Source organism: Natrix helvetica (assembly GCF_964273705.1).
Source record: "Natrix helvetica genome assembly, chromosome: 1".
NCBI classification, from domain to species: Eukaryota; Metazoa; Chordata; class Lepidosauria; order Squamata; family Natricidae; genus Natrix; species Natrix helvetica.
The window spans coordinates 342,436,302-342,452,854 of NC_138548.1; the positions used below are offsets into that span (position 1 = coordinate 342,436,302).

A 16,553-nucleotide genomic window follows, 5' to 3' on the forward strand; every position below is an offset into this window, starting at 1 on the left:
TTTTGCAGCAGTTAAGCAAGCACCACAGTCATAAAACAAGCTCTTGGTTCACTACAGAGCATTTTTGTCCAAAACTGGAAGTAAATGCTAGTTTTCAGCCCAAATGTCTTAAATGCAGGTGATTTGTCAAGTTGCTGATGTGCAGTCATGTGACCATGGGGGATTTCCCCCCCCCCCGCCCAGTTTGGAACCAAGTTGTAAGTACCTGGTTGTGGGGGAAGGAGGAGTCATAACTTTGGTTGCTAAGCAACAAGTTGCAAGTTCTTTCTGAGCCTCAGCAGCTTTTAAGATGTGTGGACTTCAGTCCCAGAATTCCTCCATCAGCTGCACTCCCACAACAGCCTAAGGATGCCGTCACTGGAGGCTTGTAAGAAGAGACTGAACAGCCACTTGTCTGGAGTGATGTAGGGCAGGGGTGTCAAACTCGATTTCATTGAGGGCCGCATGAGGGTTGTGTTTGACCTTGGGGGGGGGAGGGGGTTAGGGGGGCATGTTGGTGGTCGGCGTGACCATGGTGGGCATGGCCAGCTCGATGTCACTCGTGTCAGGGTGGGCCGGGTGGGCCTGGGGGGATCCTCCTGCGGCCCTCTGCCAGAAAAAATGGAGCACGCGGCCCTCCCAAGCTCCATTTACACTGGAAGAGGGCTGCAGGAAGCCATCGCAGCTGAAAACGGGGCCTAGGAGAGCCATGCACAGCCCTCCCAAGCTCCATTTTTGCTGGCAGAGGCACTGCAGGCTGGTCCTTCGCTGTTTCCAGGGTGGCTCCACAGGCCAGATCTAAGCACCCCACGGGCCGGGTCGAGGCCCTGGGCCTTGAGTTTGACACCCCTGGTGTAGGGTTCTCTTGCTTGAACAGGAGGTTGGACTGGAAGACCCCCCAAGGTCCCTTCTAACTCTGTTATTCTGTTATATCTCAACCCTGCCCTCCCTCGGGAGCTGCCCTCCAGGACTGCAAGCAAGGGGTTAACGCTAACATTCCTCTTCCTCCTTCTCTTGACCTGCACTGCAGCGGCTTTTGAGTCGAGGCTATTCTTTGCACCCTTGATAAAGCATGTGAGAGAGCTGAAGGCCTCATACATTCTTCAATTCAGGGCTTGGCAGCTTGCCGGTGAGCTGTCACTCCCTGGCACTCGGGGCAGAAAGGGAGAGAAGTCCAGGGAACACAAAAGCCAAACTCCCACCAAAGCCAGCTGTGCTTAAATCCAACCCCCCCCCCAATACACCCACACCCACACATACACACACAAGCTCAGACCCCCTTCTTCCGGCAAGGGGAGGAGGAGGAGAAAGCTCGCTTGAGTTTCCACTGCAGACTTCAGAGACGGGGCAAGCCCCCTCCCCTTCATGGGCAGGAAGCTGGAGGTTGCTTCTTGCAGCCGTCTGCATATTGCCCAGAAACTTGCCAAGGCAATTCAGAACAAGACTCCCTAATAGTAGGGTTGTGCCATGTTTATGTAAAACGTTGAGGAAGGTAGGAGGCAGAGCTCCCAAAGAAGCCGGATCCCCATGTCATAGCCGTTAGTTCTCCCACCGTACCCTTCCCAGTCCTATCCCACCGCAACCATGGGTGGCATGGGCCCCTCTCGCTCCCAGAGTGCTTTTCCCATCTGTTCTTCCTTCAACAGGAAGTTTCCATTCCCCAAGATCTGTGGCAGTATTTTTTTTTAAAAAAATCTAATTGCCAAAGCAAAAGCACAAAAAAAAAATTCTTTATAAAAGATAACTCTTCTGTCTCTTCTGGTGGAAAGACCATAGAAGGCCTATGTTATATCAAAAGACAATGGAGCTATTTTTAAACCTTCTAAAAACACCTCCTCACCCCTCCCTCCAAGCAATTTAGGAAGCATGCGAGAAGGATAACAGGCAAGCCAAGGAAGGAATCGCTGTCCCAAGTCAGAATTGTTATTATTGTATGTACAATACTCAGAGCGCTCAGTTCTAGGCACTGAGTGAGTGCTAGGCACAAAACTGCAAGTTAAAAATAAATCAAAGCAAAATCCGGGAGGGAGGGAGGAAAGAAGGAAGGAAGGAAGGAAGGAAGGAAGGAAGGAAGGAAGGAAGGAAGGAGGAGAAGAGAAAGAGAAAGAAAAGGAGCTCTTTAAAAAGAACACTCCTGGGAGCCTCTGAAAGACAAGCACAAACGATGCACAGCAAGGAAACTGTTTTTTGCAAAGATCGCAAATCTTATTCTATTTTTTGCTGGGTGTATCAAGACTGATAATTTGCTGTTTCAAATTCTGTCTCATTTTTTTCCCAATACAGGTAGTTCTCCACTTATGACTGGCCGTTTAGCAACCATCTGAAGTTACGATGCACTCCCTTCAAAGCTACTTACGAGCCCATTTTGAAATTACAACAGCAGTGCGCTCTCTCTCTCTCTCTCTCTCTCACACACACACACACACACACACACACACACACACAGTCAAATTGTCACCCTTCCAGGTGCTTGGCAACTGGCTTACCTTTAGGGCCATTTGCAGCAACCCGCGATCATGATTTCCAAATTGCGGTGTGTATTTGCGATGACTTACGATACTGGGATCAATTACAGTCGTAAGACAAGGACTACCTCTACACCCAACAACAGGCCTCCCTGACAGCCCAACTCACAATTACCAAATGAATGGGGAAGTTGTTTACAGATAGCCCTCAACTTATGAACACAATTGAGCCCAAAATTTATGTCGCTGAGTGAAACATTTGTTAAGTGAGCTTTGCCCCATTTTACAACCTTTCTTCCCACAGTTGTTAAGTGAACCAAAGTTACGTGTTTGTTAAGTGAATCTGGTTTACCCAATGACTTTGCTACTCATAAGGTCACAAGAGGTGATCCCCTGATCACAGGACACGGCAACTGTCGTAAATGTGAGTTGGTTGCCAACTATCTGAATTTTGATCACGTGACCATGGGGATACTGTAACAGTCGTAAGTGTGAAAAATGGTCATAAGTCATTTTTTTCAGTGATGTTGTAACTTTGAACAGTCACTAAATGAACTGTTGTAAGTTGAGGACTACCTGCACTTCTCTCATTAGAGCCTACAATGCAGTGTAGGGCATCAATAGGTTGAAGTCCAAGGCAGGTACTCTGTACAATGAAGGACTTTTTTTTTAAAAAAAATGTATTAAAATATGTTTATACTCTTTTTTTTATATTATGCTCTGGTGACAGAACCCAGTCTCTCTTGGCAGATCTCCAAGAATTTAATCAAGGTGAGACCTGGCTATTTGCATTGAAAATTACCAGGAAGTCCCAGAGTTGCAAATTAGACTGGAAAATTGAGGAGGAAAAAATGGAAGAAGGCAAAAGCCAATCATTTCCCTATCATTTTCAAGAAAAATACCTGGACATATTTATGAAGTCACCAAGAGTTGAGCTCAACCAGGAGGTTGTTTAACCTACTCCATGCAGCACAGGTGGGTTTTTTTTTTGAGCTGTCATAGATCAATCATCTGGCTATCATATAGATGTCCCCAGGTAGCCAACTATGATGGAAAAAATGACAGCAAAAATCCCCCTTAACAAGCTTGTATCCCAGCATCTCTAGCAAATATGGCAATTATGCATTTCTGACATTATGATACTTGCATTCCCTTGCAAACACCTGTGAATAAACCATAGGTACCACATCTATCCATATCTCAGGCTGAATTCACCCTTTGTTTTAAATCAGAATTAGTTTAACCATGATTTTGATTAGGCTTCAATGGCTATTGCCCAGCATAGATACCTTAAACAATATCTCAGGGGTTGCCACAAAGAAGAGGGAGTCAAACTATTCTCCAAGGCACCTGAGGACAGAACAAGAAGCAATGGGTGGAAACTAATCAAGGAGAGAAGCAACTTAGAACTGAGGAGAAACTTCCTGACAGTTAGAACAATTAATCAGTGGAACAGCTTGCCTCCAGAAGTTGTGAATGCCCCAACACTGGAAGTCTTTAAGAAGATGTTGGATAGCCATCTGTCTGAAACGGTATAGGGTTTCCTGCCTAGGCAGGGGGTTGGACTAAAAGACCTCCAAGGTCCCTTCCAACTCTACTATTGTATTGTATTGTATTGTATTGTATTGTATTGTATTGTATTGTATTGTATTGTATTTGCAAATCATAATGAATGGGGTCATACATCTCCTTTCACATTCTCAGCCTCAGTCAAGTATTATGTCCAAACCTCAAATCATGTGATTTGTCTTAACTAGGGATGGTTGAAGTAAATCAACTCCACAAACCATGGTTTGGTGTGGGCTTGTTTCAAACAAACTACAATGAACATCAGCTCTCCCAGCCTGGGGCCTCAAAATGTGTTGGGGCTACAACAACAAAGAATTCCCCACACAGTTGAACAGCAAAAAATTAGAGGATGGCAACAGCTTGTGGAATTCAGAGAAAGCCATATTGTAGTTAATTTAAAACAGAAGGAAGAAAACTCTGAACTCTGTCCTCACAGTTGAACCAGAGGAATCAGAAACAGAAGAATCATTGGTAGGATTTGCCTTTTGCTCTGAATCCTTAAACATACTTTTGAAATCAGAGTGGCTGGGTAGACACCTGAAAGTCACAACCAACTATCCAGCTTTTGGCTAAATATGCTACATGATTTAGACTGATAGCTTCCTAATATGATATGATGCTTATTTGTACCCTATGGTTATCATTAATTGTTGTACCTTATGATTCTTGACTAATGTATCTTGTCTTTTTATGTACACTAAGAGCATATCTGTCAAAGACAAATTCCTTGTGTGTCCAATCACATTTGGCCAATAAAGAATTCTATTCTATTCTATTCTATTCTATTCTATTCTACATGAATCCAACTTGGTGCCTTAGCTCAATGACTGGATTCACACATCACCTTAATCCCTCATTAACTTAGCCATGGGTTCTTGAAGAAGCTACCATGGGCAGGCTTTCCAGTCATGCTAAACCAGTGGTTCTTAACCTTTTCTTCACCACGGACTCTCTTTAAATACTTTTTGTGGCCACCAACCATGGCCATGGACCCCAAAGACTTAACTCAAGATTTAAATCGTAACATTTCTTCAAGCTTTCAAGGACCTCCTGTGATGACATTGCAGGCCCCCAGGGACCACAGGTTGAGAACCACTATGCTAAACCATGCCCTATTTTCATCATGCACAGCAGCAAACTTGCTGAGTCAAAAGCAACCACACCGTGCTTCCCCCAAAATAAGAGACTGGGTCTTATTTATTTTTTTTGCTCCAAAAGATGCATTAGGCCTTATTTTCTGGTTAGGTCTTATTTTGGGGTGAAATACGGCACTAATTGTGTCTGTCTGTCTGACGATCTTAACTGGGGCTTATTTTGGGGGGTAGGGCTTATATTACGAGCATCCTGGAAAAAAATCATGCTAGGGCTTATTTTCCGGTTGGGTATTATTTTCAGGGAAACAGGGTAGCACAAAGTCAGGTCACATCCTTTGAAGGCCAGGCCAGACAATCTAGAGGGCTCCCCTCCAATCAACTCACTAGCTCCGGAGTAGCATCTTTACAGTAGGGTGGGAAATCCGCATCCCCCTGAAATCCCCATATGGAAAGAGAGATATGAATGCAATAAATTGCCGTACTCCTGCTCATGGACCAACAGATGGCTCAAACATGACCTCATTATCAGCAGCGTATGAAATGACGGATTTCATCCTCAAATGAGGGCCCTTGAGATGTGTTGGGGCTACAGACTTCCAGAAGTCCCCACGGAGCGGCATTTGTGCCTAAGTGCTTAGTTTTCAGACTTCCAATTTACGCTCGACTCCTCGAGCTGAATTATTCAGTGACATTATTTTTTATCCATTTAGTCACATCCCACTCTTCCTTCCAAACTGGCACCTCAAAAAGCTCAGATTTGCATACCTCAAGGCTCTCCTCTCATCCAGATTCTGGCCAAGTTGAAACACGCTTTGCTTAAGCAAAATAACAATCTCAGTGCCCTCAAAACACTCCCTGGAATTATCCATTCATGGCTTCCCTCTGCAGGCCTCGGAGGCACCAATTTCCTACTGGAAGCACCCTTAGAGTGGTTTTAACAACCTCCGCAGCTGCTACTCTCCCCTGAACATTGGTGCATGTGCTGAAACGACCAGAACTGAACTAAAAAAAAATCTCACATTTGCTGAAATCAAGTTATGAACTGATGCTGTGCATTTGAGGTTTTTTTTCCCCCACAAAGTATACTGCTTTTATAATAGGAACCACAAAAGGAACATTCATTCATTTGTTCATTTTTTTCATTCATTCATTCATGCATTCATTCATGCATCCAATAATGCATGCACAGAGTCATTCATATCCCACCTTTATCATTTTTATACATAACTCAAGGCAGCAAACATATCTAATACTCCTTCCTCCTCCTCCTCTTTTCCTCAACAAGAACAATCCTGTGAGGTAGGTTGGGCTGAGAGAGAGAGTGACTGGCTCAAAGTCCACCAGCCTGAGAGGCTCAGGACTCACGGTGTCCCACTTTCTAGCCTTAACCGCGGTGACTAGACCAAAATGGCTTGAAACCAATGCCAGCTCATTCTCAGCTAGCAAACAAGAGCTGCTGCTATTCTTGTGACTGTCTGGAAGGCTCCTAGGAGCCCTTTGAATAATTGTGAAAACAACGCCTGTTTGCAGAATAACGCAAGGTAGCCTCTCTGGGAAGGCCGCGCCTCACATTGGGTGGGTGCGCCTGCTAATAACAGCATAAAAATGTGAAGATAACTGGGGCTGCTGGTCCCTGTAATTGGCTGAGGCCGCCAGGGCATGGTGGGGCAGGGAGAAGGATTGGGGCCTCCTAGCCCATGGCAGCTTTCCACATGCCAGTGAGCCCTGTAGCTTGCACCAGGCCTCCCCCCACTCCTGAGGCCCACTGACAGTTACAATACAATATAATAGTAGAGTTGGAAGGGACCTTGGAGGTCTTCTAGTCCAACCCCCTGCCTAGGCAGGAACCCCTATACCGTTTCAGACAGATGGCTATCCAACATCTTCTTAAGTTCACTTAACAACCCATGTTATCACTTATTGACCAGAGCAGCAGGATTGGTTAGAATACAGTACTGCAGGTTTGCTACTGGGAGTTCAACCCTGACCAACGCAAGGTTGACTCAGCCTTCCATCCTTCCAAGGTCGGTAAAATGAGGACCCAGATTGTTGGGGGCCGTATGCTGACTCTGTAAACCACTTAGAGAGGGCTGTAAAGCATTATGAAGTGGAATATAAGTCGAAGTCCTATTGCTATTGCCGTTGCGGTGACTGAGTGAAGCACATGATGTCTCCCTTAATGACTACTTTGTCACATGATGTCTGTCTTAATCTTGATCAAGATTCCAGGCTCAATTGCAGGCATAAATTGACGACTGCTTGTTTGATCATATACGCCTAAGCTAACGTGCGTTAGAAATTGAGATCACTCAATATTTGACTATCCTAGCTTGCTGAAAGAACTTCCGGAAACCTGAGACAGAGATCATTTACTGTATTATGACCAGGGAAAGCCAAAACACCTGACAGAGAAATATATGCACACTGTCCTCTTACACCAGGGATGCCAAACTCGCAGCCTGCAGGCCGAATGTGTCACATGCTGGCCACGCCCATCCCCGGTTTAGTGAAGGGGGGGAAGTCGCTATACATCATGTGACAATGTGACGACGCAAGACTCTAGAAAGAGTGCAGAGAAGAGCAACACAGATGATTAGGGGACTGGAGGCTAAAATATATGAAGAACGGCTGCAGGAACTGGGTATGTCTAGTTTAATAGAAAGAAGGACTAGGGGAGACATGATAGCATTGCTCCAATATCTCAGGGGTTGCCACAAAGAAGAGGGAGTCAAGCTATTCTCCAAAGCACCTGAGGGTAGAACAAGAAGCAATGGGTGGAAACTAATCAAGGAGAGACGCAACTTAGAACTGAGGAGAAATTTCCTGACAGTTAGAACAATTAATCAGTGGAACAGCTTGTCTCCAGAAGTTGTGAATGCCCCAACACTGGAAGTCTTTAAGAAGATGTTGGATAGCCATCTGTCTGAAATGGTATAGGATTTCCTGCCTAGGCAGGGGGTTGGACTAGAAGACCTCCAAGGTCTCTTCCAACTCTCCTATTGTATTGTATTGTATTGTATTAAGTTTGACACCCCTGTCTTACACCCTTTACCACAAAGCCTGAGATTTATCAGGTAAATTAAAAATGTCATGACCAATATTTTGGGTTTATAAAAAATGAAATTTGAAGCCGTCCCGAGTCTCTTTTGAGAGAGGGGCGGTCTAAAAATCCAATAAAGTTAAGCCAAACCTTGTTGAAGACTCCAGTACTAACTCCTGGAAACAGAAAATAGTGGCTCTTAAGATTTTGACTAAAGCACATATATAGTAATAAGGTTGGCCATTTAGCTACATGTGTCAGTCAGTTGACTGAAGAATATGTCTTCAGGTTGCTGTTGAATTCCTGTGACCACATAGATTTTCTACAAGATGATTAAATGAATGGTTGTAAGTCAAGGACTATCTCTGTGGGAACTCAGCTAATTTGGTTATGGGTCAGGTTCATTATTTTAAAAAATCCACACAATGGTAATTTACTCACCAAATTATGATGAAAGAAAGCTTGGTTCAGTATATGTGAACTGACTCCTTTTTTTTCGGAAAGAAAAACTGAGTGAAGGATTCTGCCCGCAAAGATAACTGCACCTGTAATTCGGTCTAATGCTGTGCATTTTTAGCAACTCCCCAAGCATTCATGCAAAGGCCCCTCCTTGTCCACTGGCAGACGTCTTTCTAAAGAAAACGGCAAGGACCGAACCTGGAATCATCTGCTTTAAAATGACATATTCATTCCTAAGATTACAGTGTTATTTCAGATTCAGCAAACAAATTTCATTACTTCAAAAGGAAAACGAAAGGTGTTGACTTCTTCCTTCACTTTCTTTTCTAATTCCTATTTCCCCTGTAACCAGCTGTCTTAACCAGGACTTCAGATGTGATGAAGTTCAACTCAGCTCCTAGAAATTCTGGGAATTGAAATCCTCTACATGCAGAATGCATAAGATTGTCTACACCAGGGGTGTCAAACTCGATTTCATTGAGGCCCACATCAGGGTTGTATTTGACTTGGGGGGCATGGCCAGGGGGCGTGGCCAGCTCAATGTCACTTGTGTTGGGGGCGCCTGTGGTGGCCCAAGCACTCTTGTCAATGAAAACGGGCTACCAAGCTCCATTTTCGGCTGCGATGGCCTCCTGCCACCCTCTGCCAGCAAAAAATGGAGCTCAAGAGGGCTGTCTGCAGGAGGGCCAGTCCTTCGATGTTTCCAGGGCAGCCCCGTGGGCCAGATCTAAGCAGCCTGTGGGCCAGTTCCGGCCCCCTGGGGCCTTGAGTTTGACATCCATGGTCTACACAAATGAACTTCTGAAATCTTTCATTCATCTTTACAACTGATCTTTGCAAGGCTTTCTTGGATCACTTTCTTACTAATTTTCTCTACACCCGAGAGCAGCAAGCAGCATCCTGCACAATTAATACATTCCCCCATCCTATTTCTAAGACTATCCAAACGCCAAAGGTGAATTGATGAATTCTTATGCATTTAGCTTTGCTGGAGAGGACATATATCTGAAACAAGAATGTGGCATTTTTACCCAACTGATGCACCTCGTTGTCATGAAGTTTCCTCTGGACACCCCCAAAATGAAAATGAGTCTGAAAAACGTAACCCTGCCTCCTTTAGTAACATCACTGTTCACCCATCCTCTCCCTTGGCCTTCAGAAGACAAAAAGAAGCAAATAAATGTGTGGCAAGCAAAAGTTGCCCACTCTCCTCCAGAATAAGAAAAACAGAGAGGGTTGGGAAACAGGCCAGGTTTAGAATAAAGGAGTCTGGAAAGATTTCTGAGCTGGCACATTCTCCCAGGAGATTAACAGTATGCCGGGAGAAAAGGGGAGGGAGATCTTTGACAAAGCGGCTTCCTAAATGAGACTTTATAAAACTATAACTGAGGCAGGAGAGGTGGCACAGGAGGACTGGTGAATGTTTAACCTGTTCAGCTAAGCTACAATCTGGAATGGGAGAGAGGATATTCTTTAGGTCGAAAACTCTTAGCAGTTCGAATCAAAAGGTACTGCCCAGTTGCTCCCACTTTAATGGTTTTTCTCAAGAAACAAAAGGGGGGGGGGCGACGACAAAATTGGAACAATAGGGTGGGAGGAGGGAAGCCAAGCAGGTGGTTTCCAAATGGAGGAGAAGGGTGCTTTTTCCCATTCTAAATTTCTGCAGATCAGGCTAGGTGAATTCCGGGGAAAATTTTGGTGGGTGATAGGATCCGCAATTTGCACTGACTGTCATCAAGTTAACCATTGTTTGTTGAATTAAACGCAACTGTCTGAGTCCCATAACAAACAATATCCTAAGCTGCAAAGCATCTTTGATACATTATAAGGGCTGGATTCATACAGTACAATAAGCCTTACTAGAAACAGCAGCTTGATGACTATGTTCATATAGCAGACTTAGCCAGATTGGGTGAAGACATAGGATCTGCGTTCTCCTACCTTGCTAAATTTGGCTAGAAGTAATTTTGACTAGGTGTTTTGTGGCTTCGCCTGTTGTATGCAAGCCACCTGTTGGCTTAAGTCCCTTTGGGGAGAGGGGGCGGTCTATAAATTTAATAAAATAAAATAAAATAAAATTAAGTGATGATTTAATATAATGTTGAAGCCCAGAAAATGGTATAACTGGGTTAAGTATGTTTGTATGAAAGCAGTCCCTGTGGTGCGTGAAGCAGGCAGTGAGAGTGGCAGGAGCCAGAATATTTATACTTATACGCAAAATTTATCTAACTGCCTGAAACAAGCCAGACTATAGATGGCTTACAGGAATTAATTGACTCGGTTTTCACCCAGACTATAGGAAAAAAAAATGAGGAAGCTGTTAGCTCTCAAGTTTTACTGAAAATCAGATGGTTCTCTGGCTGGCTTAGCAGAGTCTGTATCTCCAGGCATTGTTCTGCTCTGCAGAGATTTTGCTGCTGTCCACAAGGAAACAGAAGCCAAAGTAAAAAAAGGAGCACTGGGCTTAGAGAATTGATTGGTTGGTTGATTGATTATATGCCCGTGAAGTTAGTATCAACTGTCAGTGACTGCATAGATGTTCTCCAGGACAAACTGTCCCTCATGGGGGATATCCAAGTTCAAACCTATAACACAACCATGAAATCTGTGAGGTGCCTTTGAGACAGTCACTTGCTGGGTTAAAATTCTGCACTAACCCACAATCATTTGTTTGTTTTGCCTGGCAAGTAAAAGGAACCCACTACCACAAGTTATAAGCAACAGTTTGCAACTTAGCATGCAGGCCCAGCCAACGGTAGGAACTTCAATAAACTCTGGTTTAAAAAACCAGGTCTAGTACACGAAACAGCTAAAAGTCAAGACATCACTGTGGCCTGGCCAAGAAACCATAGATTAGCATGATACAGGAACTTGGTATAGTGATTAAGACATTAGGCTAGAAATTGGAGACTGTGAGTTCTAATTCCGCTTTAAGCACAAAGCCAGCTGGGTGGCTTTTGGTATGTGTGTCTGTGTGTCTCTGTTTCTGTCCCTGTCTCTCTCTCTCTCCTCTTCTCTCCCTCCCTCCCTCCCTCTCTTGGAATACTGCATTCAGTTTTGGTTGCCACGATGTAAAAAAGATGTGGAGACTCTAGAAAGAGTGCAGAGAAGAGCAACAAAGATGATTAGGAGACTGGAGGCTAAAACATATGAAGAACGGTTGCTGGAATTGGGTATGTCTAGTGTGATGAAAAGAAGGACTAGGGGAGACATGATAGCAGTGTTCCAATATCTCAGGGGCTGCCACAAAGAAGAAGCACTCAAACTATTCTCCAAAGCACCTGAGGGTAGAATAAGAAGCAATGGGTGGAAACTAATCAAGGAGAGAAGCAACTTAGAACTGAGGAGAAATTTCCTGACAGTTAGAACAATTAATCAGTGGAACAGCTTGCCTCCAGAAGTTGTGAATGCCCCAACACTGGAAGTCTTTAAGAAGATGTGGGATAGCCATTTGTCTGAAATGGTATAGGGTTTCCTGTCTAGGCAGGGGGTTGGACTAGAAGACCTCCAAGGTCCCTTCCAACTCTTATTCTATTCTATTCTACTCTACTCTATTCTATTCTATTCTATTCTCCATCTCTTTCTCTCTCTCTTTCTTTCCCAACCACGAAGAAGAATGCAAGGGCAGATCACTTCTGAAATACTGTTGTTCAAGTAGGTACCAGGAGTCAAGATTGACTTGAAAGCACCAAAAACAACACCCCCTTAGATCCTGTGTCTGTAACTGGGTAGATATAGGAAAGGTTTTTCCTCTTAACCAGAGGCACATGCTACTGCTTTAGCCTCTGCTGCATTAATTAAACCAAATTTCTGCACCACCCCTTTGACCCTAGTAAATCGAGGAGTCCATAGTCAGCAATTGACTTGCCAGATGTCCTGCACTTATAGGAATGCGCTACACCAGAACATCCCATGGCCATGTGCCATTAGTATTGGACTTTTGACCTAGCAGTGTTGTCAGTCTGATTGGAAATGCAGTAAGTGGCTTGAGACACAGATGCCTAGAAGACCCCAACAGATGACAAGAATAAGGTGGCTTTTAAAAGTAGGCTCAGACAAAGCCCTTGCTGCAGAGGCCATCCTGTGCTGGGAAAAGAGAGCCCCTCCCTATTTCCAAAAGCTCCAAAGAATTAAAATCTTTTCTCTCCAACACACGGGGTGACATCTGCTGGCAAAGTGTCACACCACACTGTGTTACATTTGTTGCTCCATAGGCAACCCAAGGTGATGACAGTGGCTGCCCTTCACAACTATTGCACAGCCTGGTGCTGCTCTGGTGTGTATCCAACACTGCTATGAGGGAAAAGACCAACAATCCATATACCATCCCTGCTTCCCAAGCAGGAGTTCCATTTTCCAGATCTGCTAAGTCAGAGTGGGTATTTTTGCCAAAGCAAAATCATCTATATAAAGTGAAATCCAATCATAAGAAGGCATTTCTATTGCTAGAGGCAAGAGGCTTTTTAAAAAAGAAGTCTGCATTTCTCCAGGATAAGAATTTACTGTTGGCCTGGCCTTTAATTGGTAATTCAGTGGGAGTATGTTTTCTAGGTCTGGCCAGTATTACACCCTGGCTGAACATGTTTTACCATGGCATGGAAAGATAGGTGCCCCTTCCTCACACTTTATGTTCTCATTCACCCTCTCAATTTCTTTTTTTTTAAAAAAAATCTTGAAAACATTTCCCCCCCAAATGGAAAGGAATGCTTTAATTTCTGGTGCTACCAGACTGCTGATTTTGGACTGCCAAGATTAACACATAATTACATTATGTAATGTAGCATGTTTTAAATAATTGCTCATTCCCATTCATTACACTTATGGGATACCTTAGCTGTGGCCCAAGTAGATTCAGAAGAAAAAATGAAGAAAGGGAAACCTAGTTTTTATTATACCTTTGGCATCTTCGAACTGCAGCAATGATGCACACCATCCTTCTCTTAGGCTGCACCATGTCCTACCTGTCAATATATTTTAAAATCTCTAAATTGTAACTGCAAAGGATGGGAGGGGGAGATATCTAATCAGTTAAAGTTCAACTTAATTCTCCTGAAGCTGTACATTGATGCAGAAAAGTTCTCACCAGCACTATGGATGCGCCTGAAAACACCTATAGACAAGACTTGTATCAATTTACAAGTTGTTGTTTAACAAATTTTATGGGAAATTCAAACAATAATTTCAATCCCTAAGGCTGTGTCACTGTATCCTGTTTTTTTTCTTTCCACAAAAAACAAAATAAAATAAGGAAAAACACTGAATATCTGTACAGTATGTTTTGACTGGCAAATCTGACATGCTCCATCTACAGATGTGACAATGCAACCTTCATAAATGAACAAGGAACATACACACAAATACACACAGAGAGACTTGATTTTGGATGGATTAGAGCACAGTAACTTTCACTTCTTGGAGAGAAAGCAAGAGACAGGGCACAGAATCCACAACCTCCCTTCCAGATTATGAAGCACATAAAAGAAGGATAAGTGGCCAATTATGCTACACAAAGTCATTGTTAAGTCTTGTCCCCACATGGCGATTTGTTCACTTAACATTTTCCCACCAGTTCTCCAACTTTGGAATCCTCTCAGCCCACCCCAGATGGAGATAGCAACCCAAAATGAATAGATGGGAAGGCCAAAAATTGATTTTCTTCCATGATCCCGCCGCCTTTTCAATCGAACCTCGAACCTCCTTGCCAGCCAGGAGAAAAAAACAACAACCCAGGTTTTCTCAGTCATAGAGAAAGAGCATGTTTAATATACCCAGAAGGGCATTAAAAACGCAGCAAGAGGGGAGCTGCCCCACACAGATCCTTGCTACCAGCTCCACCACGCCTGCCTTCTCTCTCTTCCTGGAGGTGCCTCCAAACTCAGAAGGGAACCAGAAAGCACACAGATCCCTGCTTTCTACAGCAGGTTCAAGGGAAGGATCCCAACACTCCCAAAGCCACTTTGCCATCTTCTTGGGGGGGGGGGGGGAAACAATATCAGGTTTCCACCAAGAAGAAGCGAAATGCGCGGTCGCCAGCTCCCTGGGGGACAGGCAAGTACCTCCACCGAACAAAGAAGGCTGGGGGGTGGGACCGAGTCCAGCCCTCGGAGGGGAAGGGTCTCTGCTGCTTCAGGGTGGCTCTCCTCGCCCCTTCCTCCTCCTCCTCCCCCTTCCCCAGGGAGGGGGAGAAGGCAAAAGCAAAGGATTTCCAGCCTCGAAGCTGGTTAGCTGGGGGTGGGTGGGTGGGTGGGTGAGTGAGGGCTAGCCCCCTTCTCTTGGCAAGGCTGAAAAGGAATAGAGATGGGAGGGGGGGCAAGTGGGCAGAGGCTTCGCAAGCAAGCGGGAATAAAGGGGTCATTCTCAGCGAGCCGGAGACGCCTCCGATTAAACACACCTCTCCGAGATTCAGCGGATGCCCCACGCACACGAAGCCCAACTCGCTCTGCCGGGGCGACGCGGGGTTCAGGGCGACGTTTCCCCCCAAATAAGTTCGGGGGGGGAGAGCCCAAACCCGCGCAAACCCGCTTCCCCCTTAAAACTCCAATTCAAACCAGCGCCGCCTTGCTCTCGGGAGATGGGGGGGGAGGGCGGAGGAGAGAGAGAGAGAGAGAAAGAGAGAGAGAGAGAGAGAGAAGAAAAACTTGGGGGACAAGGAAGGGAGATCGAGAGGAAACGGGGGGGGGTCTCTATACCCTCCTCCCAGGCGAGCCACAAGGTTGAAAAGCTGCTGATTGCGCGCTCGCTCTCTCTTTCTCTCTTTCTTTCTCTCATTCTTTTTCTTTCTCTCTCTCTCCCTCTCTCCCCCTCCCTTTCCCCCTCTCTCCTCCCGTTCGTCTTTTTCTTTCCTTTCCACCCGCGGAAGCCTCCCGGGCAGGCAGAAGGAGCGTGAAACAAAAGAGAGACTCCAAGAAATGGGGAGGGGGTGGGAGGAGAAAGAAGTAAGGAACAAACTCACCCCAAATGCCATCTCCAAACAACTTGCCCTGGGGAAGGGCGGGGGGGGGGGGAGGAGATCCCAGGCTCCTTGCTCCAGATCAATCAGGCGGCGATCTCCGCGTCTCTGCCGATGCACCAGCCGCAGCCGCCGGGAAGGACCCTCCGTCACCTTTCTGTCCGCCGCGGGGAATTCCAACGTGCGGTGTAAACAAGCGCCCCCCCCTTTTCCCCTTCCAACTCCCCGCAAGTCCACCTCCTCCCCACGGCTGCTCCTTGCGCGGAAAGAGGCACCGATCCAAGCGCGCCGGCGGCACGGTGCGTCAGTCAATCACCCGGGTTTCCCTGGGAGGCGAGCGACGCTGCCGGGCGCTTGGAAAGTACTTCGGCGACCGGCCCGCCGCTGAAAGCAAACAACGAGGCGAGGCGCGAGAGCCCCTGCTGCGAGTGAGCGGCTACTGCAAAAGACCCAGAGAGAGAGAGAGAGAGAGAGCGCGGAGACGCCGGCTGACAAAAGCCAAGCCCGGCCTCGCTGCTTCTCCCCGGCGGCGCCCCTCCTCCGCAGAGGCATCCGGGGTGAGGAGCGCCAGCCGGAGAGCCCTGCGGGAAGCGCGGGCAACCCGCCTCCGGCCTGAATCGCGCGGGCCCTGCAGGGAAACTCGCAGCGCGCCAAGCCGCCTGCAGTCCGCTCGGTCGGTCGCTTGCCCGGCAGCAGCAGCAGCAGCCCGCGGCTCGGGGCTTGTTTATAGGTAAAAGGAAGAAGGTGCCGCCCCCGCGCCCCGTCCACGATCAGCCGAGAGAAGTCGGCTCTCTCCCGCCGCAAAGCTGGCAGGGCGGAATCCGCAACTCTGCAACATGAGGCAGGACTTTTTTTCCCTTCTTCCCGCCTCATGAACGCTGGGCTTCTTGCCGTGCTCCCTGGGGGAAGCTCCAGAACACGCACCTAAAGACCGTTTCTCCCAGAGATTTGGGGGGGGGGGGTTCGTTGCCCCCCTACTCCCGAGTCCTGGGTTCAAA

At 46.2% G+C, this 16,553-nt stretch overlaps 1 protein-coding gene across 2 annotated transcripts in view; it reads right to left on the reverse strand.

The window, feature by feature from the left end:
* The window catches only part of PLXNB1 (plexin B1), a 205,177-nt gene extending 189,396 nt beyond the window's left edge, over positions 1-15,781 (reverse strand). For both annotated transcript variants that reach the window (XM_081947378.1, XM_081947379.1), the window contains exon 1: positions 15,559-15,781. The gene's annotated coding sequence lies outside the window, so the exon portion shown is untranslated. The remainder of the gene's footprint in view (positions 1-15,558) is intronic.
* Positions 15,782-16,553: the final 772 nt, after the last annotated feature.